Below are 22579 nucleotides of genomic sequence, written 5' to 3' on the forward strand. Positions count from 1 at the left end.
GGCAACTGCCACTCAGCGAGCAATCCGGTTCTGCACTTGCAAATGCTTGCAAGAGGTTCTCCAGCGTAGCTCCATTGCAGCACGGCAGCCCAATCTCTCCAATGCCATTGCGCGCACACACACACACACACACACACACACACACACACACACACACACATTCTGAGAGAGCCTGATGGTGAAAGGTGCTGAGCTCCCACAGCTCTCCCTGACATCAGCAGGAACCACAGATGCTCAGCACCCCTCGGAATCAGACCCATAAGCCCCGATGCTACAAGCTGTCCCATGGGGCTGGACCCCTGCACCCACGCAGGGCCCGATTAAAGGTACAGGGTCTCAGTGTGGCTGCAAGGTCTGTCTGGGCAGAACGGCTTGCAGGATCGGGGCCTATGCTCAATCCTTTTAAAGCCCATTACTTGCACGATGGGCTTCAGTTCCTGCTCTCTCTGACAAGGGTGTGCTAAAATAAACATGGAATTCCAAGTTGTTCCAACAAGCTCAGCCCGTAGGGAAATAGGGCATGTTTTTAAGAGCTATGTGGCCAAGTTGGCCTCAATACCCTAGTTCTTGGCATGAGTCAGGCTTCTTCAGCCCAGTTCCAAGAACTTAACCTTGTCCCACCACAGCAATGCTCTTGTACTTGGCAGAATGCCCAAGTCAAAGTTCAAGCTTTGCAACCATTGCAAGAAGCCATTAGTAGTGTTCCTGAGGCGGGGGGTTTCTGTTGATCATTTTTTCGGCTGCTGCAAAGGGAAGTTGAACTGACCCCACAATAAACATTCTTGGAGATTTGTTTGCCTGACCTTTATAGGGCTCCGGCAAAATGGGAGCTGCAGCATCATTAACATCCCAGCTCCTTGACCGGATGACCTCCAAACCCAGCAAGCTCATAGGCAGGCATGTGGCTGTGACGAACTGCCAGGCTGTGCAGTACTTCCTGCTCCATTCTGCAGGTGCCCGTTTGCAGAGCCTGAGAAGGGGTTGAGTTGGGAGAATCTGGTGGGTTATTTGTTAAGTTGCCTCTTTGCCAAGCAATGGGCTATGTCAGGGCCAAAAAACAGTGGCACCAAATCTGAGCATATTCTTAGTGTAATTTGTATTATTTGTATTTTACACATGAGTCCTTGAACAGAGGTGGCTACAAACAGCACGCAGGCAAATCCCTCTAAGGGATCTCAGCCCAGGTTCCCGGGGAGCAACTCGTGTCAAGGACTAGAGAGATTAAGGCAGGCAGCTAATGCCCTGGCTGCTTGCCACAGCTCCCCTGATGAGAAGCACAGCAGAAACCCATCAATGATACAACACTTTCTTCAAAGACTGACCTCTGCTCGCTTGCTAAGAAAAAGAATCATAGAAATGGACGGCTGGAAGGGATCTCGAGAGGTCATCTAATTCAACCCCCTGCGCTGAAGTCGGACCAAGTAAACGTTGACCATCCCTGAAAGGTATCTGTCCACCTGTACTTAAAAACCTCCTGTGATGGGGATTCCACAACCTCCTGTGTTAGCTTTTTCTAGTGTTTAACTATCTTTATACAGTACACCCTTGCTTTAACATCCAAGTCATTTGTTCAGTATAGTCAGGGGTTCATTATAGGGAGGGGGAAGAGACAGATCCTCCGGCCCCAGGGCCACTGCAGGAGCTGACAGCCCTCCCCCAGCCCCAGGGCTGCTGCAGGAGAAGACAGCACTCCCCGTGGCAGTAGCCCCGGAGGACCTGTCAGTCTGAATCCACAAAAACAACAAGGAGTTCGGTGGCACCTTAAAGACTAACAAATTTATTTGGGCATAAGCTTTTGTGGGTAAAAACCCACTTCTTCAGATGCATCAAGTGAAAATTACAGATGCAGGCATAATTTTCACTCCATGCATCTGAAGAAGTGGGTTTTTACCCACAAAAGCTTATGATCAAATAAATTGGTTAGTCTTTAAAGTGCCACCGGACTCCTCATTATTGTTTTTATCACAACCTTTTAAATATTTAAAGACTTACCATCTCCTCCCTCAGCCTTCTCTTCTGCAGACTAAACATGCCCACTTCTCTCAACCTTTCCTCATAGGTCATGTTTTCTAAACCTCTTGTCATTCTTGTTGCTCTTCTCTGGACTTGTTCCAATTTGTTCCTGAAGTGTGGTGCCCCAAACTGGACATAGTACTCCAGCCGAGACCTCATCAGTGCCAGTTACAGCAGAGCAATTACCTCCTGTGTCTTACACATGACATGCCTGTTAATAAACCCCAGAATATTAGCCTTTTTCACAGCTGCATCACATTCATAGATTCAGTTTAAGGCTAGAAGAGACCACTGTGATCATCTAGTCTGACCTCCTGTGTAACACAGACAGGGGCAGCTCCAGGCACCAGCGCACCAAGCGCGTGCCTGGGGCGGCAAGCCGCCAGGGGCAGTCTGCCAGTCGCTGTGAGGGTGGCAGTCAGTCAGCCTTCGGCGGCATGCCTGCAGGAGGTCCGCCGGTCCAGCGGCTTCAGCGGCAATTCGGTGGCGGGTATGCCAAAGCCGCGGGACTGGCGGACCTCCCGCAGGCATGCCGCCGAATCCACATTACCAGCGGATCTCCCACAGGCGCGCCGCCAAAAGCCGCCTGATTGCCGTGCTTGGGGCAGCAAAATACATAGAGCCTCCCCTGAACACAGACCAGAGAACTGTCCCACAATAATTCCTAGAGCAGAGCTTTTAGAAACACATCCAGTCTTGATTTAAAAATTGCCAGTGATGGAGAATCCACCACGACCCATGGTAAATTGTTCCACTGGTTAGTTGCTGGTAAAATGTTTATTGTTGGCTCATACTCAGTTTGTGTTCCACTATAAGCCCCAGGTCCTTTTTGGCAGTACTATCACCAGGGCCAGTGCAAGGAAGTTTCGCGCCCTAGGTGAAAGTTTCACCTTGCGCCCCCCGCCCCAGCCCTGCAGAAGCTCCCCGCCCCCCCGCCGCGCCCCCCTGCGGCAGCTCCCCCCCCGTCCTGAGGCGCCCCCCCCCGCGGCAGTTTCCCCCCCGGGGAGCCGTGTGGCAGCTCCCTACCCCAGCTCACCTCTGCTCCTCCTCCTCCCTGAGCACGCCGCCCCCGCTCTATTTCTCCTCCCCTCCCAGGCTTGCAGCACCAAACAGCTGATTGGCGCCGCAAGCCTGAGAGGCAGGAGAAGCGGAGCGGCCGCTGCGCTGGGAGAGGGAGTCTGAGCCACACGTGTCAGCGCGCCGCCGGCAGCCCAGTCCAGGAATGCTGTAAAAAAAAATTGGGGGCACCGCTTTTTGGTGCCCCCAAATCTTGGCACCTAGTTTGCCTTAATGGTAGCACCGGCTCTGACTATCACCTAGCCAGTTAGTCCCCAATTTGTAGCTGAGTATTTGATTTTTCCTTCCTAAGTGAAGTACTTTGCATCTGTCTTTATTGAATTTCATCTTAGTGCTTCAGACCAATTCTCCAATTTGTCAAGGTCATTTTGAATTCTTGCAACCTCTCCTAGCTTCAAGTCATCGACAATTTTTATAAGCATACTCTACATTTGCAATACTACATGTAACCACGCTATCTGGGGACTTCGGCCATAACAGCTAGTTTAAAAAAGTGTATTTACCTTTTACCTAACTTGGTGCTGGTAAGAGGTGCCATTGAGATGGCTCTAGAGCAGCAGTTCTCAAACTTTAGCAACCGGAGGACCCCCATTGTGTGCAGGAGACACTGGGATGGAAGGGGAGGAGTTGATCAGTGTGGCCGGTGGCCCCCCAGACATGACTCGCGGACCCCCTGGAGTACCCTTGCAGACCCCAGTTTGAGAAACCCTGCTCTAGAGAATAAAGTTCTCTATTTAGCCTCAGTTCAGCTACAACGTAGGCAGTGGCAGTGCAAGCTTCCACCACACTGCCCTGTAACTGTCTCAGCCCTGACATGGGGTGACCAACTCTGGGTGCGTGTGTGTGTGTGGGGGGGTCTCTTCATCCTGTTCCATTCACTCCTTGACCTTATCCTCTGTTCTGATGAAGAGATGCTTGGAAAATGGAAATGTTTAGCTAGCGGTCATGAAAAGTGAGGAGTAAGGATGGGCATTTGTGATCTGGGGCTAGTCACATAGCCTCTCTGAGCCACACTGAATTCAATGGCAAAAACTTCCCTAATGGGGAATTAATTTAATCTTCTGTGCCTCAGTTTCCCCATCTGTAATATAGGGATAATACCTCAAAAGGGTATTGGGAAGATAATAAATTGAAGGCTGAGAGGTGCTCAGATGCTATGATAATGGGGATCATGCAAGTACCTTAGATTGACAAAGGAGAGGGCTGTGTTCAATGAATACGCTTGTGACTTCCAAAACTCCCTACTGCAGATTTATTTGTCACCAAGACACAATCATGATGCCTTTCGAGCACTATGACATTTCCTTCCTGCAGATGGCTGGAAATGTTCTGAGATGCAATAGTTGCAATTAGCTTGCTGATCAAATTAGTGCCCTGAAATGTTTTTTTTTTTTTTATGGATATTGATGTCATTCAGTTTGTGGCTATTACAGCTTTAACCTCTCTGTAAAAGCACTTTCTTACAGCTGCATTAGGAAAACAGCATGTTGTAAAGAAAAGAAAATGGTGTAATAAACAGAGGCAGTGTACTGGACAGGGAATCAGCAGACCTGACTTCTCTGGCCTGCTGGGTCATCTTCTGTAAGTCATGTCCCTCTCTGTGCCTCAGTTTCCCCATATGTAAAATGGGGCTAATGATGCTTACTTTGCTTAAAGCACTGAGAGATCTACAGGTGAAAAGCTCTATTTAAAACCAGTTGTTATTGTAGAGCCAAATTTTGTACCCCTCATCCCACTCACAATGTTTGGGGGTGTATAGGTCCAAAATGTTGCCTCAACCCCATCAGAACATTTCCCTCCAGCTACAGCCCCTATACACTGTACCCAGGAGAATCCTCCTGGAGTAGGCAGGGCTCAGGACAGCTGTAACTAGCCCCAGAATTCCAGGGATAGAAAGGACCTGTTAGGAGTGGGAGGAGATGGGCTGCATAAGTTACGCCAGGGAACATTTTGGCCCCAATAACAGGCCAGAACTAGAAGGGCTCAAAGGGATTAAAACCACCTTAGCTTCCCCTCTCCCTGGATGGCGAGCCCTGTGCTGTGCCTCGGAGATGCCCAGAATCTCACCCACTGGGACCAGCTATGAAATTCAGATCTGAATAAGAGTTCGGATCCCAAACTCCTGTTCCCAAAAGTCTGGGGCTGTCCCATTGCAAAGATTTGGTCTGGGCCCATCAGTAGCAAGAATGTTTACAGTAAAGTAATCTACTCACAAGAAACAGCATCCAGGATGGGCAACTCACTTAGGTGCTTTGTACAGCCCATTAGGCACCTAAAAAGGTCTGTACTTTAGTAAATCTGACCTTTGGCTCCTGTTGCTTTTGAAATGTCTAGTCTCACTCTCCCTTAAGTCCAGCTGTAAACTGGATAATTATACTGTCTTCTCTCCCTGTTTAGGTGTCTTGCTTATTTAGATTGTAAGCTGTTCAAGGGAGGGACTGTCTCATACTATTTGTGCATGTTGCTCCCAGCACAACTTGGCCCTAATCTTGGTTGGGGCAACTTTAACAATAATTGCTCTTTAAAAACCGCCCTGCAAAAAAGCATTCAGCTGGTGCCAGCAATCCTAGCCAGCCAGTAGCCCTGTTATTATTGCCATATTTACATTAAACTTTTCCGTCTTCTCCTGTTTCCTGCTGGGATATTATCTGTGCTCATGAGGATTTAATTAATGCCATCCGTGCGGCATGCTGCCCATTCATTACCAGTGTCTGCCTCTAATGAATAGGATAATTTCATTCTCCCCAAATGAATAAGACACCAAATTAAACGGTACCACAGGCAGGGCCATCAACGGACTGATTTTCTTTCAATTTATTACCTTTTAAATTACATTGGATCCCTCAAGTAGCTATCCAGATGCTGGCAATGGAGTAATAGCACTTGAGAGTATTTGCTGATAGTGACCTGTGTTTAGACTAGAGTCGAGTATTAGGATCAGCTGGAAGAACAGCAAGAGGAAGGTCGTCCAAATGCCACCAGTTTTTAGCCACAATATTTCTTAACTAATGGGAGAGTTTTAAGACACAATGTCCTCGAGACAATTATTTTTTGCCCTGTTTGCTGCTGCCGAAACATTTTACAGAGGGATTTGGAGTTGTGGCTAGAGCTGTCTGAAAACTTTTACCCTAACTTTCTATCCAACCCTGGCTTGCCTGAAGCATGTGTGTAGGTAGATTGAATCATGGCTGTACCTGTTGTCTGCATGCGGGATGGACTTCAGTCCCCTCAGTTGTCAGGCCAGCACCTTTCCCCTGAAGAACAATGAAGCAGAAAAAAATAAAGGCAAAGGAGAAGGGTTGCAGGTTCAGAACGGGGTGATCAAGGTAAAACAGGGGGAGCTGCCCCTTAGTAACTTAGTTACAAGGCTTCGTGCCAGAGGATTTACACGACTGACTCACAAAGGTACACAGGCCCCCACACCCCACATTGAAGTGTCTAGGTCCCAGTTTTAGGATCCACAACACTCCCACTTGGCTGCTGCCTAAGCCTCTAGGTGCCTAAACTTATTTGGTGCCTAAGTTTCTGCAGTGAACAGTCCCTCAATGCCAATAGCTCAGTGGTTTGAGCATTGGCCTGCTAAACCCAGGGTTGTGAGCTCACTCCTTGAGGGGGCCACTTAGGGACTTGGGGCAAAAATCTGTCTGGTGTACTGCTTTGAGCAAAGGGTTGGACTAGATGACCTGAGGTCCTTTCCAAGCCTGATAGTCTCTGATGAATAATAATAGATGTGTGTGCATTGTTTCAGTGGAGCCCTCAGAGCAATCATTATAAGGGTCATAGCAGGGTGCAAACAAACACTGCCAGGCTCAGCATGCTACAGCAATAAACATTCCTGTGGCTCAGTGTTAAAATGCTCCTTCAAGGCCTCCCCACATTAGGATCCTCTTATAGCACACAGCACAATACTGAACAGCTGTGCAGGGTCCATGCTTTCTGACACAGATGGCTGACTTGCAGGTTATGAGGCCAGTTGAAAAGCGGCTGGCAATCTAGTAGGATGCCCATGGAACAAGGAGATTGAGACACCTGCATCATGTGATGCTGTACCTGCCCCATGAAGCATTACAAACCCTTCCCAAGGAACCCTGTGGCCAGTAGGACAGCTACTCACAGTGCACTGCTCTGTGTCCATTCAAGAGCTGCTATTGTGGATGCCCTAAGTCAGGGGTGACCAGCCAGAGAAGGAGTCAAAATTTACCAATGTACATTGCCAAAGAGCCACAGTAATACGTCTGCAGCTCCCCAGCAGCTTCCCCACACCTCCTGATCAGCTGTTTCATAGTGTACAGGAGGCTCGGGGGCAGGGCCTATGGCAGAGCCAGGGGTTGAGCAGTGAGCACCCCCTGGCACATTAGAAAGTTGGCGCCTGTAGTTCCAGCCCCGGAGTCGGTGCCTGTACAAGGAGCCGCATATTAACTTCTGAAGAGCTGCATGTGGCTCCGGAGCCACAGGTTGGCCACCCCTGCCCTAAGTAATTTGCCCAAGTGTACCCTGGGAGCCAGTTCCAGTACTGCAAAATGACTCCAGCTCTCCTGCACTGCAGACCAATGACTTCACCGCAAGCCCCTCCTTGCTCTGAGAGTCTAGCCTTATTGTCAAAAGGCTGAGCAAGCTCCCATTGAAGTCAGTGGGAATTGGGGGTTCTCAGCTCCCCTGAAAATCCAGCCCAATATTGGCTTTATATTAAGGCCCTGATTCAGCAAAGCACCAAAGCATGTGCTTAACTAGGAGCCAGTGCTCAAGTCTTACTGAAGGCAAATGGGGGGTGGGGGGTGGAATAACCAAGCAAAAAGAGCAGGATAGCTAGATATCTATTTAGATACAACAGAGTCGAACACTCTAACCGCATCAACCCCACAGCTCCAAGGATTAACTGTTTGGTTTGCTGAGGTCCAAAACTTAGTCACACAACAGTCCCAAACCCCACTCACTGGTCCAGTTAGACTGGCAGCCATCAGGAGGTGACTTGCCTCCCCGTCTGCCTAGGCCAGAGAGATCCACCAGGTCCCACAGTTGCTCCAATGGGCCTCTCCCTGGGCAGTTCTGTGACCTCACCTCTCCTTGCAGCTGCTCTGATTGGTTGCTACAGCAAAGTCAGCTCAGCACTATCACTGCCTGTCAGGGCACTGGGCAGCCAGCTCTGTGTTCCAGCTGGAACCAGAGGTGAAAGTAAGCCGGTATGATCTGGTACGGCGTACCGGCAAGAGCCAGTTCGCCGTGCCGGATTGCACCAGCTTCCGCAGCGGGGATTTAAAGGGCTCGGGGCTCCCCGCAACCGCGGGAGCTCTGGGCCTTTTGAATCCCCACCCGAGTCCGGCTGCCGGAGCTGCGGCGGGGATTTAAAGGGCCCGGAGCTCCGTGGCGGCTGGAGCCCAGAGCCCTTTAATCTGCCCCTGAGCCTCGGGGGCTCCCAGGCACCTCTGCAGCTGTGAGCCCCAGGGTGATTTAAAGGCCCTGAGGCTCCCAGCCACAGCCAGTGCCCCAGGGCCTTTAAATCTTGAGAGGCCCTGCCTCTTCCGGTTGAGGCCACACCTCTTCCGGGTGAGGCCACGCCCCCACTCAGGACTCTGGCCGTACCAGTAAGTCCTGTAAGTTACTTTCACCCCTGGCTGGAACTCACTATAAAGCCAGCTCTGTACCACTATAATTGCTCCATGCAGGCCTGGTCCAAAGGAAGCTTTGTACCAATGCTGCCAGTCTAGTCACCCAAAATCACTCCACATGGGGCTCAGAACTTCCAAGCAGGAATCTGAGCAAAGCAGGGCCCCAATCCAAAGTCCCTGCTCCTTGAAATAGCACTCCCTGTCTTGTCAACAGAGTTCCCCAACCTCTCACATTGAATTTGAATCCTGTTCCCAAACCAGAGCCCACCTCCTGTATGCTCAGGGTGACCCACTTTCTCCAGGGCATGCCTTGCCCAATTCCCGTGCCCTCTCATGCAAACAATGACAGTAACAATCCCTTAGTATTGATACAATCAGACCATAGACAAATTCCAGCTAAGACACCAAAAAACAGAGTGCGGAACTAGGGGTGAGCAACACAATCATTCGTGTAGATGAGGCTGGCCCCAGCTGGCTTTTCCCCTGTAGAGGGAGCAGAGATCTAAGTCTTCTTGGTCTGGGACTTCCCCCAGCCTTCCCCCTCCACACCCAATTCACTCGCACAACAAGTTCCCTCATGCTTGCTCCCTCATTGACCTGTCTCCTGTCCCACCACTTTCCTGGGTCAGACATCCACTCACTAGCCAACACTCCTTATGTAATCTGCCAGCCCTACTGTCATGGGGTACACTCACCTCTATGGCCCCTCCTCCTGGCTTCTTGGGGGAGTAGCTCCCTCCAGGTCTGACACCCCATTCTGCCACTCGCTCATGTGCCCTGCCCCCTCTCTCTCTCCAGCATGCTCTATTTTCATGACACAGCCCTCTAGCCAGGTCACTCTAGTCCTCCCCTTCCAGAGGTATCAAAATCTCTCTGTACACACTGCCTCTGGCAGTCTTCCCATCTACTGCCCAAACTGTGCCACTCCTCCAATGGCTGGAAGCAGAACCCGGGCCCACCCTCTATTCCAGATTCCAGCTCAGGGACCTTCTAATCAGCAGCCAAGGTCTGCGCCATCTTACCCCTTGCTGCCATCTTCCCAAGCCTTTTCCTACACCCTCTCCCCCAACGTTTCCCTCCTTCCCCCTCTAATGTCTAAAGAGTGGTGGTAGGATCCCTCACTGCAGTCTCCTTTCTGCTTCCAGTTTCCTGGCTTTATCCTAGCCCTGCCAGGTCCACCATCAGTGAGGGCAAAGGTTCTCAAACTGTGGTCTGCAGACCACCGGTGGTCCACGATCTCCATTCAGGTGGCCCACAGATAGTTCCCTCTAAGGTGCGCACCTGGGCAGCCACAAATGAGGCATGGCTCCACTAATTCGGTGTCTGGACCCTGGAGAAGACGCACATGTAAAGTGAGGTGGCGGATTTGGGACATGCAGGGCTGTGGCGGCCAGAGAAAGAGGCGATATTCCCCAGCTCCAGGGCTGTGGCTGCCGAGGAGACACGGCCCTCCTTCCCAGCCCCAGCTCGGGGGCTGCCATGGTGGGGGAAAGAGGGCACATCCATCACATTAGAAAGGTAAGACTACTGATATTAAAATATAAGTTGTGTGCTTTTATTTGTAGAACAAAAAAACATTAATTATTATTTTAAAAAAATTATAATAGTGATTTTATCCAAAGTCCTTTACAATAGTTAGCCAACGGTACAAACAAAAGATCATTAAGTGGTCCGCCGAGACCATCAGCAATTTTCAAGTGGCCAGCGAAAAAAAAGTTTGAGAACCACTGATTCAGAAAATTACTTAGGCCACCTAATTCCTCTCAGCTGAAGTCTATCCAGTTAATTGTCAACCTCACTAACCCCTTCTGGCTCTGAGCACAGTCCCACCAGTGCCTGGGTGCCACCCAATCCACCCACACCCCTTGTTCAGAACCCTCCCACTTCCCTCATCCATCTCCCCCACCACTAATAACCACCTCCCAGCAGCCTCTGATTCACCCTTCCCTGAATCTTCTCCCTTCCCCTTTCCTGGCTCAGAATCCATCTCCCATTCCTGCTGCTCTTCAAAGCTCAGAACTTCTCCACCGCTCAGAATCCCCTCACCTTTCCTCACGATCCCCCATGGGCCTGAGAAAACCAATCTCAGAGCAAGCTGAGAAAAGAGCTACATCTGTCTGATCATTTATTCACCATGAACAACTAGCCCAGTTGTAATTAAAAGGCCTCCTGCCTTCATCAGTGCTCTCTGATGCATTTGCCCAAATTCAGACTTAAATATGCCAGTCCTTAGTGTCCCATCCTTTCCTGGCATCAAACAAACTCTTGTTGTCTCTTTGCCATGTAATAGCAGAGGGGCAGGCCTTGCTGACTGGCTCCCCATTGGATGAGAAATCAGTGATGTGAACTGTGGGTATTTTACTACTGTAACTTTTTTATGTACATTACATATGTTAGCCCTGGAACAGAGGTGGTCACAAATCACATCAGGCAATCTCCTCTTTAAGGGACATCAGCCAAACTCCAATGCCCAGTTCCCAGGGAACAACTCTGCCTCAAGAACTGTTGCAGAGGTTCGCTAGTTAGATTAAGGCAAGGGGCAAACAACTCCCCCCAAAATCAATTGGATCACAAAACTAATAATTCAAACATTTGTTCAAAGACTGACCCGTGCTCCCACAGTAAGGAAAATAACTTGTAAGACTGTGTGTAACAGCGCCACTTGTTGACTCCTGCCATCACACCAGTCACAAGAACCTAGGGCTGTTGTACTATTCCACTCACAGGTGGCACAAGCAATTCCTACCTCCATTCCCACTCATTCCTCGGGCACTTCTCCACTATTCCTGCATTGGTGGGGCTAGTTCTTGCCTTTAAAGCACAGCCCTGGGCTGGGGGCAGTGGAGAGCCTCCTGGCTGCCAGAGGCACAGTCCTTCTCTCTGCTCCCTGTTGCACGCAGAGGAGGTGCAAGTTGCCCCTTCAAAAAGAATGGTCACCCCTGTGTCACAGACCCTAGGCAACAGTGAGGAAAGGTGCAAAGCTGTAGTCCTGTCTCCTTCTTACCTGCTCTGAGCCATGGCACAGAAGGGCCACTCCAATGGGTGTGAGGCATTGAGTGACCTTTAGTTCCTGCCAGCCTAGAGCATCTATAGATTTCCCATAATGCCCTCTGGTGGCCCATCTAAACAGTGGCTCTTGGCAGTCACCATGACCACTACATCCACTTCTAGTGCAGGCACGAACACTACAACATGACTCCCACCCAGGGTCTCTCTGGGGGTGGTTGGTGGTGCTTGAGTAAAGAAATGCTTGGGAATAGCTGTGCTGTGCACAGCTAAAGGATTGATGTCTTCCCCCAGGTTCACCTCTGGTCGCTGACCCCTTGGAAACCCCCAGGGGAAGAGGACAGCAGCTCTAAGGCTCCGTTGCCAGAGAACTGCTCTGTGTCTGGCAGCCTGACACAAGTGAGGACTAAAGCACTCAGCAGAGTCCTTTCCATCTGCCAGACGGGCTGCGGCCCATGCATTGCCCCAGCTGAGACCCTGCGGCCAGCTGTACCAGATGAGCCCAAAACAAGCCAAGCGGCTTGACCAAGCCCAAGAAGCCCAGCTGAGTTCGTCTCAGTTGTTCTCTACAGGCTGTAGAGACTCGTTCTGGATCCCCCATCCCACCCCTGTACCAGCTGCAAACCAGATTCCAATGCTGCAGACAGGGCCTGCCGGAAGCTTAGGGACCACCACAAGAGCTGCAGAGACCTGGGGAGTGCTCTGCCGGATCAGTGAGAGTGGGGTTTGTGTGTGCTTAGCTAAGTCCCTAAGCCTTGGGTTTGCTACCCCTTTAAAATGGTGTCAGCAGTGCTTCTCCCCAGGCAGCCTTATGGTGTTTGCTGGTCTGCACGGAGGCGGGGCTATAGTCCCACCCTAGCCCTGTCCCCATTCGAGGGTCCTGACTTCCTTAGGCGGATCTGGCTCACACTCCCAGCTTGTGCACTCGCTGGTGCCTGCAGCCAAATTACAGCTGCCTTGTGCACATTCTTCTCTCCCCCACTCCCATCGCAGCTACACAGGAACAGGGATAATTTGGCCCATTCAGTTGGAGGGGGAGGGAAAAAAAGCCTCCCTTTGCCTGTGTCTCCCACAGTTCCCCCCATCTGCTTCTGTTAATCACAGCCTGCCCCCAGCCACACACACAAAGACAAAACAACCCATGAGCCAGGAAAAGCCGGATGCTCGTGTGCTTGTATTACAGATGGTGCCAAATCCAGAGTAGTAGCAACAGTGGAAAGTGGCCCAGCCTGCCTCCTAGCCTGCTAATGCTAGTGTCTTGCATTGACACCTACTTGGGCTTTGGTATGCTCCAGCTCAGGAGGTTTTGCAGGGGAAAGATTATGCAGCGTGACGCTACGAATGAAGCATGATGGGGCATGGTAGCTGCAGGGCCGGCTCCAGGGTTTTGGCCGCCCCAAGCAGCCAAAACCAAAAAAAAAAAAAGCCGCGATCGCGATCTAAAAAAAGCCGCGATCGCGATCCGCTGCGGCAATTCGGCGGGAGGTCCTTCACTCCCAGGCGGAGTGAGAGACCGTCCACCGAATTGCCGCCAAATACCTGGACCTGCTGCCCCTCTCCGGAGCGGCCGCCCCAAGCACCTGCTTGAGAAGCTGGTGCCTGGAGCTGGCCCTGGGTAGCTGCACCCTAGAATTCAAGTTATCAGGGATAAGCTAAGCACTAGGGCATGAGTTTGTAGCTTGGGAAGTTCCTGGTTCAACCTCCAGTGTGTTGGCCAAGAGGACATCCGTCCCAGTTTCATCTGCAGAGTGATTTGTTATAGGGTGTTCTCGTCTAGGGGTACATCTACACTACAGGGGGGAGTCGATTTAAGATACGCAAATTCAGCTACGTGAATAGCGTAGCTGAATTCGACGTATTGCAGCCGACTTACCCCGCTGTGAGGACGGCGGCAAAATCGACTTCTGCGGCTTTCTGTCGACGGCGCTTACTCCCACCTCCGCTGGTGGAGTAAGAGCGTCGATTCGGGGATCGATTGTCGCGTCCCGACGGGACGCGATAAATCGATCCCCGAGAGGTCGATTTCTACCCGCCGATTCAGGCGGGTAGTGTAGACCTAGCCTAGGGTTTGGCACCTTTGGGGCTCGCTTTGGTCCCTAGCCCAGGGCCTGCTCTAGGTTTTTTGCGGTCCCAAGCAAAAAATTTTTTGGCTGCCCCCCACCCCAGCCCTGAGCTCTCACCTCCCCCTCACTAATGCCCTCCCCCCCGCATCGCCTGCCTCCCCAGCCCTGGGCTCTCCCCCCCACCCCACCCCACCCCACCCCACCCGCACCCCCTGCCGCCCCAGCCATGGGCTCCCCACCACCAGCGCTGACTCCGCCCGCTCCCCCCTCGCCTCCAGCCGGTCCAGCGCTGGCAGGGTCGGGGTAAGCAGCGGGGCTCCTGGGCCGCACCTCAGCCCAGGGTCCCTCCAGCCACAGCTCCCGCCTCCAGGACTAGTCGGGACCCGGGAGGGCAGAGCCGGGGGACAGCCCCAGCAGGGGGATGAGGAGCCGGGGCAGGGTAGCCCCAGAGGGAGCGGAGCCCCGGAGAGCGGGATGCGGGCCCCACATGGCAGAGCCCCGCCGTCTATGGCCCCGCTGCTGCTGCTGCTTCTGGCCGCCCTGCCGCAGTCCCTGGGCAGCTCGGGACGCTTTGCCCAGCCCCGCTGCAGCGCTGGGGGACAGCCGCCCTGTGGCACCTGCAGGCGGCTCCATGTGCCCCACGGGGTGGCCCCCAGCCCAAGTGTCCCCCGTTCGGAGCCTGCCCGTTCCGGCCACAAGGTGCAGGCGCTGCTCCCCCGCGGCGCGCACCGCAGTGGCCCCAGAACGCCCCCCACGCACGATGCGCTGCTGCTGCCAGGGCTGGCTCTAGGCTTTTGCCGCCCCTGAAAATGTGCCGCCCCAAACATGTGCTTGGTTTGTTGGTGCCTAGAGCCGGCCCTGCACACATTTGTTGGGACATAAGGCCCAGAGCTGGGCAGGAAATGGTTTTCCATTCCTGGGAATATTTTCAAGAGTTCAAAAAAATTTCCCATCCCAAATTGGGAGGGAAAAGTCAAATTCTCAAAAATTGTCTCACATGGAAAAAGTGATTTTTTTTCTTCAATTCAGGTCAATCAAAACATCTGGTTTCACCCCTCAGATGCACAACGGTAACAAAACCAGGGCCCAGGATGTAAGTGACTATGTGCGGTCTGGTGTGATGGAGTACTACCCCTGGGGATGTAATCAAGGACACCCTGCACCACCCTAGAGATGGGCTGTATAAACAGGAAAAGGAAGTTGCAGGAGAGAGCGGGGAGTAGAAGCCATGTGGACTGCAATGGGTTAAAAGTGTTAAAGAAGCAAAAGCATTGACAAGAATAAAACCTGATAATTCTTTTTCCCTTTAATTCACTCACTTAACCATGAAAATTTGAGTGAACTACCCTTTATTCACAAAAAAAAAAAACAAGTAAAACCACCAAGATTATAATGGGAATAAACAGCCACAGGAGTATTTGTGCTAAGAATGCTCTGGCAGTCGTGTTGAAAAACTCTTTTATTATTTGCCCGAAAGGTCCATCAAAGAATTACTAGTAAGTAATCAAAGAAGTGATCAGAACTAGAGACAAGACTCCCCTTTATAAAGCTGAGGTTGTCCAATCAAATTAAAAACAATGCCAGGTGACCAATCACACTACATGAAGAGTGAATCAGGAATAGCAAATAATCATATAAAGCCAGTTTGCAAACAATGTAGGCCCAGATCCTCAAAGGTAAAAAGGAGCCTAAATACCTTCAAGGATCTGGGCCATACAGATTAATATTTTCATTTACAGTAAGGCCTCTGGATCCTATCCTGGCTGCACAAAGTGACCTCAATGTACATGAGATTCAGTCCTTGTGTGTTCATTGATCAATACGAATCATGAACACATTCCCAGCAATCACAGCTGCTTTAGGGATGATTTGCAAACAAACAAAACACAAGGAGCTACATATGTTTGGTAAATTACCCGCAAAAAACGATCCAACCAGCTTTAATGGGAAAGACGTATCTACTGTGCTTTGCAGATGGTTGTGAAGCTTAATTACTAATAATTGCAAAGTGATTTTGAGACAGTCACGTGGAAAGCAGAATAAACTCAAAGTGTTTTTATTGCAATTGATCCTAATAAAATAATGGAGCAAAGAATAAGGTGAAGAAAGCTTTCAATGTCTAGAAGATAAACAACAATGCAAGTTAGATAAACTATTTGGGGAGTTTCTTAAGTGTTTTAAGATCTTTGGATGGAAAACATTGGAAAAGTAAAAAGTTGAAGTGAATTTTACGTTTCCCTTCCCCCCCCCCCCCCCTTTCTCTTGACACTTGTTTTTGCAGAGTGGATTTAAACTCCTACGAAATTGTGTGGACTCATTGTTCAAGGAGGGAAAAATGTCAGGCAAAGTTTAAGCCAAAGAAGCCTTCTTGCACCTGTAGTCAATATCCATCTTTACCCAGGAGAACAATCCCATCCATGAGTCAGCTCCTGGCAAGGCTGTAACTTGATTTGAAGGCTCATTGTCATTTGTCACCCCAAAGAGCAATTTCATCTGAATCCCTGCATCCAATTACAGACTCACAATGCAGTGCTCACTCATTATTAATAGTGTGCTTCCGACACATCCTGGGCTTCATCATCACTGGGAGACTGGCACTCATTCCTCTGAGGGTCTGTGAGCTATTTATTTGCCCAAAGGTTAGATTCCTTCCCTTTTGTTGCTTCACTTACAGAATTTAGGAAAATCTGCATCCATTTCACAATAGCTGTTTTCATCCAGCTGGAAACGCAGAAGCAGATTCCCAGGGCCTGCAAAGTCCTTTTAATGTAGCGGAGTCATGGACAGCCCACAAATCTACAGCTCTCCAGGTACTATAGGTTTCCTAGAGGAACTGATAACGATGCTAAATGTTGTTCATGTTGAAGTCCCCAGGGTTTATTGTAGATTAACTCTTGTAAGCATCTGGGAAGCGTTACAGCCTGTACATGTCTGAAAGTTGTCCTGCCATATTTATCTTGCACAACAAATGCTTGCAAGTTTTGTGTATAATTTTAACTGCAGGAAGCAGAAAGGAATATCAATGTGCAGGAATGCTACCACTTTGGTTTGGGATCATCCCCTAACTCCCGGTTTCTGGATCAGTGCACCACTAAACCTAGGGTTTGTAAGTGGAGGTAGGATGACAAACACTGTCTGGATCTTGGTGATAATTAAATTAATGACTGTATTTTGTTTATTTATTTTGGACAGGACCAGAGACCTGATATTCATTCCACTAACACATGCTGCTACGGCCCAAAACCTTCTATCAGAATTGCCCACTCTGGGTCTCCAACGGGTGATAGCTAGTCCTTGGCGCAATGCAGACACATGCTGAAGCTGAACTTTGGAACAGGAGTGAGAATAAGGAACACGAAATCCCACCCACCCTTCCTGAACAGACTAGTATCTCCTCCAAAGAGAGAGAAGAGCCGTCCAAGCAGAATGCCTACCATTATGAGGCACCCTCATGAGCTCATGGATCTGATCAAACTTGAGAGAGAAAATCATGCCGAATCAATGGGCCTGAGAGTCGAAGATTAGTGAAGTGTCATGATCATACACTGAATGCAACCAGACTCATTAACAGCTTCTCCCCCAGGAGCACCCTGACAGCTCACGGTGGCTCGCTGGTGACCTGAGAAGGATGAAGCAGGATGCCCCGCTAGCTCTGCCAGCAAAGGCCTGGGAGTCCTGCTGTGTGCAGGTGTTGCATTAAGAGGGCACCTGGCCTAGCCCACCCCCATCTGTATTAGCTGAGGGAACTTGTGGATATTTTTCCCCGCTGATGGTGCTTGGTTGGGAGGCTGGTTACCAGGTGATTGGGAGGAGGGGGGTTGTCTGAAGTTCTAAAAGTAGGGGACTCATTGGGGGGACATGCTGGTGAAAGTCTATCCCTCCCCTTCGTTTGGTTTGCTGGGATGTGTTTCCCTCCCTGGGCCAGATGCAGATTAATCCCAGGTGGGAATGTAGGGTGAGTCTTGGTGCCATTGGTTGGGTCTGTTGTCTTGTGAGAGGAGAAGGTGGTGAGTGAGGGGAGGGTGCCCTCGGTGTGTGCTGCTTAATGCAAGGCCAGCACTGAATAACATAAATCATTCCTGATCTCCTGAGAGACAAGGGTTCTGGGTTTGCATGTATGATTCTGCAGGACGGGGCCCAGTTGCTTCCAACCAGGAATTGGATGCAGCATGAACCAAGTGGGTGGGAAGGTGGTGGTCTGAAGGCTCTGAGGTCTGGGCACAGCGAAGCCTCTGCCTAGGCAAAAGAGCTCCTCACTGCCGTGATGTTGAAGGCTCCACGGTCCCTAGTGCATGGTGATGTTAACCCCCACGTGGATGACAAGTGGCCTGAGTGGGCTCAGGATTTCATGACCACTGTGATGTCTGAGGGCTCATCCCAGGAGTCTGAAGGCTCAGTCGATCAAGCCACCACACTCTGGATCAGGTGTCCGGGTTCATACAAGATGCTAGAGGAATGACTGTTACACCCCTGGCATGGTCCCATCACTGCCTCCTGCATTTTGAGGTTGAGGCTCATCTTCCCCATCGAGGTGGAGCCCTGTTTTGATGGGCTACCCTTGGAGTCTAACAGGACCTGAGGGCAACTACCATATCAGCAACAGGCCATTTGCTCAGTGCTCCGGTAGGTTTTTAGATTAATCAGTTATCCACAGAATCGCCCCTGGACACCCTCTTCTCTGATTCCATGGTCCCAGGTCACCATGTTCTACAGATGGCCAAGTGAGTGGGGCCAGCCAACATGCTGGTTGGTGGAAGGACCACATCACAGCTGAGCATTCACCAAGGTTCTCGTGCCGCAGGCTACTTTGCCTTTTGTTTTTCCTGCCGTTTATCTCAAGTTTTTCCGATTAATTAAATGGTGAATGAAATGAAAGGCCCCTGTGTAAATATTTGTGGTTTGAAAAGGCCAGCTCAAAGAGGTTAGGAATTGATTCCTCTTTATTAAAACACCTTTTGTCTAGCGAATGTTCTACCAGCAATCGATACCTAATTAAATCCTTATCGATGTCTTACAGTCATGCTGCTTCCCAGTGCTTGTGCTGTTCGAGCCAGGCTTCCCTCTGTTGTTCTGTTACCAACCTCATTTCCCAGTGCTGCCCCTGATTCCCTGTGGGACCTTGGCAAATCACTTTCTCTCCCTCCCACCCCCGTATTGTGGTCGCACCTAGGAGGCCCCAGTTATGGAGCAGGACCCCAGTGTGCCAGGCGCTGTACAAACCCAGAACAAAAAGACAGTCCCTGCCCTGGAGAGTTTAGTCTGTCTTGGTTACTTAGACTGTAAGGTCTAGATCCTCAAAGGTATTTAGGTACCTAATCCAATGGAAGTTAAGTGCCTAAATGCCTTTGAGACACTGATCTTCAGCTCTTTGTGGCAGGGACTGTGACTGGGAGCCTGGGACCATGGCTGAGACGTCTAAGCACTATCGCACCCCGAATAATAATAATAGTTGGGGTAACGTGGCTGCTTCTTCCCCATTTTCGGTGTTCTTAGCGCAGGATTTGTGTTCACTTTCTTTTAGAGAACACAGGTAGGATTTTCAGCATCTCTTGGGGGATTTGGGTGCTCAGTTCCCATTAAGTTTGTTGGACACCAGGGAGTCCAGATCCCTTTGAAGATTTCACCCCACATCTCTGGTTCTTCCTAACTTGGGCTATTCCCCCACTCCCAGTGAGCCACAAGGTGGTGCTGCAAGCCCAGTTTTGTTTGGTGGCATCCAGCATTCCGGACCTGCTTGTCTCTCTGTCTCATTCCGAGAAATAGATCGTTTTTTCACTCATTTATTTGAAAGTGAAGGGCCTGATCCTGCCCTCGTTGCAGTCACTGGGAAGTTTGCTGTCGACTTCAATGACAGCAGGATCGTCCCTTAAAAAACAGCAGCTGATTCTGCCACAGCACAAGATATGCATTGTCCTGCGTAGTCTGATGCGTGTAGCCCTGTGGAGGTGGCACACGCATCATACAGCCCCCTCACTCCAGAGCTGAGCCCACCAACTATTGGGGCATTAGAGCTTGGGGCCAGTGAGGGTGGGGATAGGTTACTGCTACACCCCTAGGCCCTGATTCTGCAGTCTGGACCCCTGCACTGAGCTCCAGTGTGGGGCCGCATGAATCGGACTGCAGGAGCAAGGCCTGAATTTAAAGCCCTGCAGCTAGAGAGCACCACATTTGCTTAAACTGGCCCTGTCCATCCTTCCTTCCTGACTGCAGCTGTTGCGCAGTGCTTTGGTTTAAAGTGACAGAGTACAAAGGTTATAATTTTAGGGCTAGATTATTGTGCCTTTAGTCACAACCCCTGAGCGAGGGATGGTGCATAAGCTGCCGTAGCAGGGGTGGGGAGGGTCTGTTGCTCAGACCCCTCTCTCTGATTGCCCCTTGCTCCAGTAACAATGTTGCTGGCTTATACCAGGGACAAATTAGGACAGGCACTGAGTGGCCAGCAAGCAGGGAGGGCTGAAGCCAAGACTCCACTCATTCTCTACCCCATCCTGCTAAGGAGGGACTATGCATGCCCAGTACCTGCTTACCCCTCTGCAATCGGACCCAGTTCCAGGAAGCCAGTGCAAAGCATGGGGGGAGTTCTCACTCCCCTGTCCTGCAGAGGTGTGTAATTCAAGCCCTCCTCCTGATTTGGCATCAGCAGCGGGGGAAGATGAGATTGTCCTTGCTTTGCTTACTTTAATGGAGTGAATACATTGAGCAGTCCAGGAGTGGAGCACGGCTGGGACCGCTGGCGCTGATCCCAGCTGGAGCACAGAGGTGTGGGTCAGACAGATGTGATCCCGACAGCGCATGTGGCCATTGGAAAAGATTCCAGCTGGCCACACAAATGGGAAGACATGAGCTGCTCAGTGCCAGTTGCACAACCATGATCTTGTGCTGGTAAGAGGCCCCCAGCCCCTGCTTGTTTATCAGCAGGGGAAAGTGCCTCTGGTGGAACAGCCCCATTCACCTGCATCAGGCAAGCCTGGCATTGTTGCAGGGCCCTGTTCTCTTTTGTCTGGTTCTTTGTCTCTCCCCCGCTTGGCAGAATACCACAGGGCATGAACCCCGACAGCACAGTCTGACCTACACTGCTTTGCCCTACACCTCAGAAGAAATTCTCCTGAGCATATCACAGAACTCTGCCGAGAGGAGTTAGGTCCCACAGCACCAATAAGTGTAATTATCTCCCTTGAACAAATGGGGAAACTGAGGCACAGCGCCACAACATGGGTCACAACATGAGTGAGCGCCAAAGTGAGGACTAGAGCACAGGGCTCTTGGTCTAACAACCTCCTTCCCCCACCTCTGACTTGTAGACCAGGAGAGCAGAGTAGAAGCAATGGGTTACCAACTGCTATATAGCACTGCACAGCTAATGGCAGAGTTGTGTAACATCGTCACTTCCCTGTTGCCAGGTGGTAGGAAAAGTTTTACATTGAGAGGTCTATAAGGGCTGGGTAACATTTCTGCATCCACAACCCCTCTAGATTTTTCCATTCATTCCCCTGAAAGCAACCCCTGACTTTTAGTCCCTGCCAGCTGGCAAACCCCTCGGGCATTCCCATGACACAAAGAGTGAACACAAACCCACGGATCTCCTGCCACAGGGCTTCCCCGAGGAAGGGAAATATCTGAGGAAGAGAGACATGTTGCTGCAGCTGCAGGGAGGCTGGCAGGTCATGAAGTCCTTCCCTGCCCGCCACCTGACAGGCTGAAACACCTGTGTGATTGCTCCTGCTCACACTCCAATGGTGCGTAGTGTGGATTGCGAGTCACATGGTGCCCACCCAGCTTGGAGGTGGTGCTGAGCTTCCTGGGGAAGTGGAGTGTCACCCTGGCTGGGGGCACATCCCCTTATCCTCCTGACTCTCCTCCCACTTGTAAAGCTAGATGGAAACCTTACAATGAAGAAACCAATCTAGGGAGATTGTGTTGATTCATTGCAGTTCATGTGACTTACCTGAACATCTTCAAGCACAACCACCTTGGGGATGTCAGGGCGGGGGAAGTGTCATGTGTCAGGATGGTATCATCAAAGGCTCCTAAGCGAGTTGGGGGCCCAGCTCAAGGGGATCTAGGCCTCTTTGAACACCCCATCCTAAATGCACATTTCCTTGTTAATTTCAGGCACGCTAAAAAAGGGAGACTGGCTTCCGCAGGCAGATTCCTCTGCCCTATCAGAAAATTCACCAGTTTGCACATAATGGCTTTTGGTAATTACACATTAATTTGCCTGCTCGGAACAAGGAAGGAGCCGCGGGGTGAACTGCTGGTCAGAGGAGAACAGAGTTTGCAGGAACATTTGATCTTGTTCTCCCTGTGCCACTGTCTGGGTCCTGAGCCAGATTTTGTGCTCTCGGTCACAGCAGAGTAAAGGCAGAAAAACTTCACTGAGATAAATGGAGTGATGCTGTACCTGGGAGCAGAATGAGGCTCACTAAGCCCAGAATGTGGCTAAACATGTGTGTTCACAGAAAACAACATATTGGGCCCAATTCTCATCTCACACTAGTTTGCTGTAACTCCATTGTCTTCAGCTGAGTTATCCCGGCTTCCACTGGTGTAAGGAAAAGGGGAATCAACTCCACTGGTTTTGTAACTATGCATTCAGCACCCACCCGCTCATGCACCCCTTATTCCTGGGAGCGGTCCCGCTGAAACCTTAGAGCCTCCTCCTGCAAATAAAGGCTGTGAGACCCAGCCCCCTAGGGTTGAATTCTCAAAGCCTATCTCTGATGCCCCCTTTCAGGTTTGGGATTCACTCTGAGTCCAATCCTGCAAGAGCTAATGGGTGGATTATGCCCGATCCTGTCCTATTGAAGCCAGTGG

The sequence above is a fragment of the Chrysemys picta genome, chromosome 7, assembly GCF_011386835.1.
Source record: "Chrysemys picta bellii isolate R12L10 chromosome 7, ASM1138683v2, whole genome shotgun sequence".
Lineage (NCBI taxonomy): Eukaryota > Metazoa > Chordata > Testudines > Emydidae > Chrysemys > Chrysemys picta.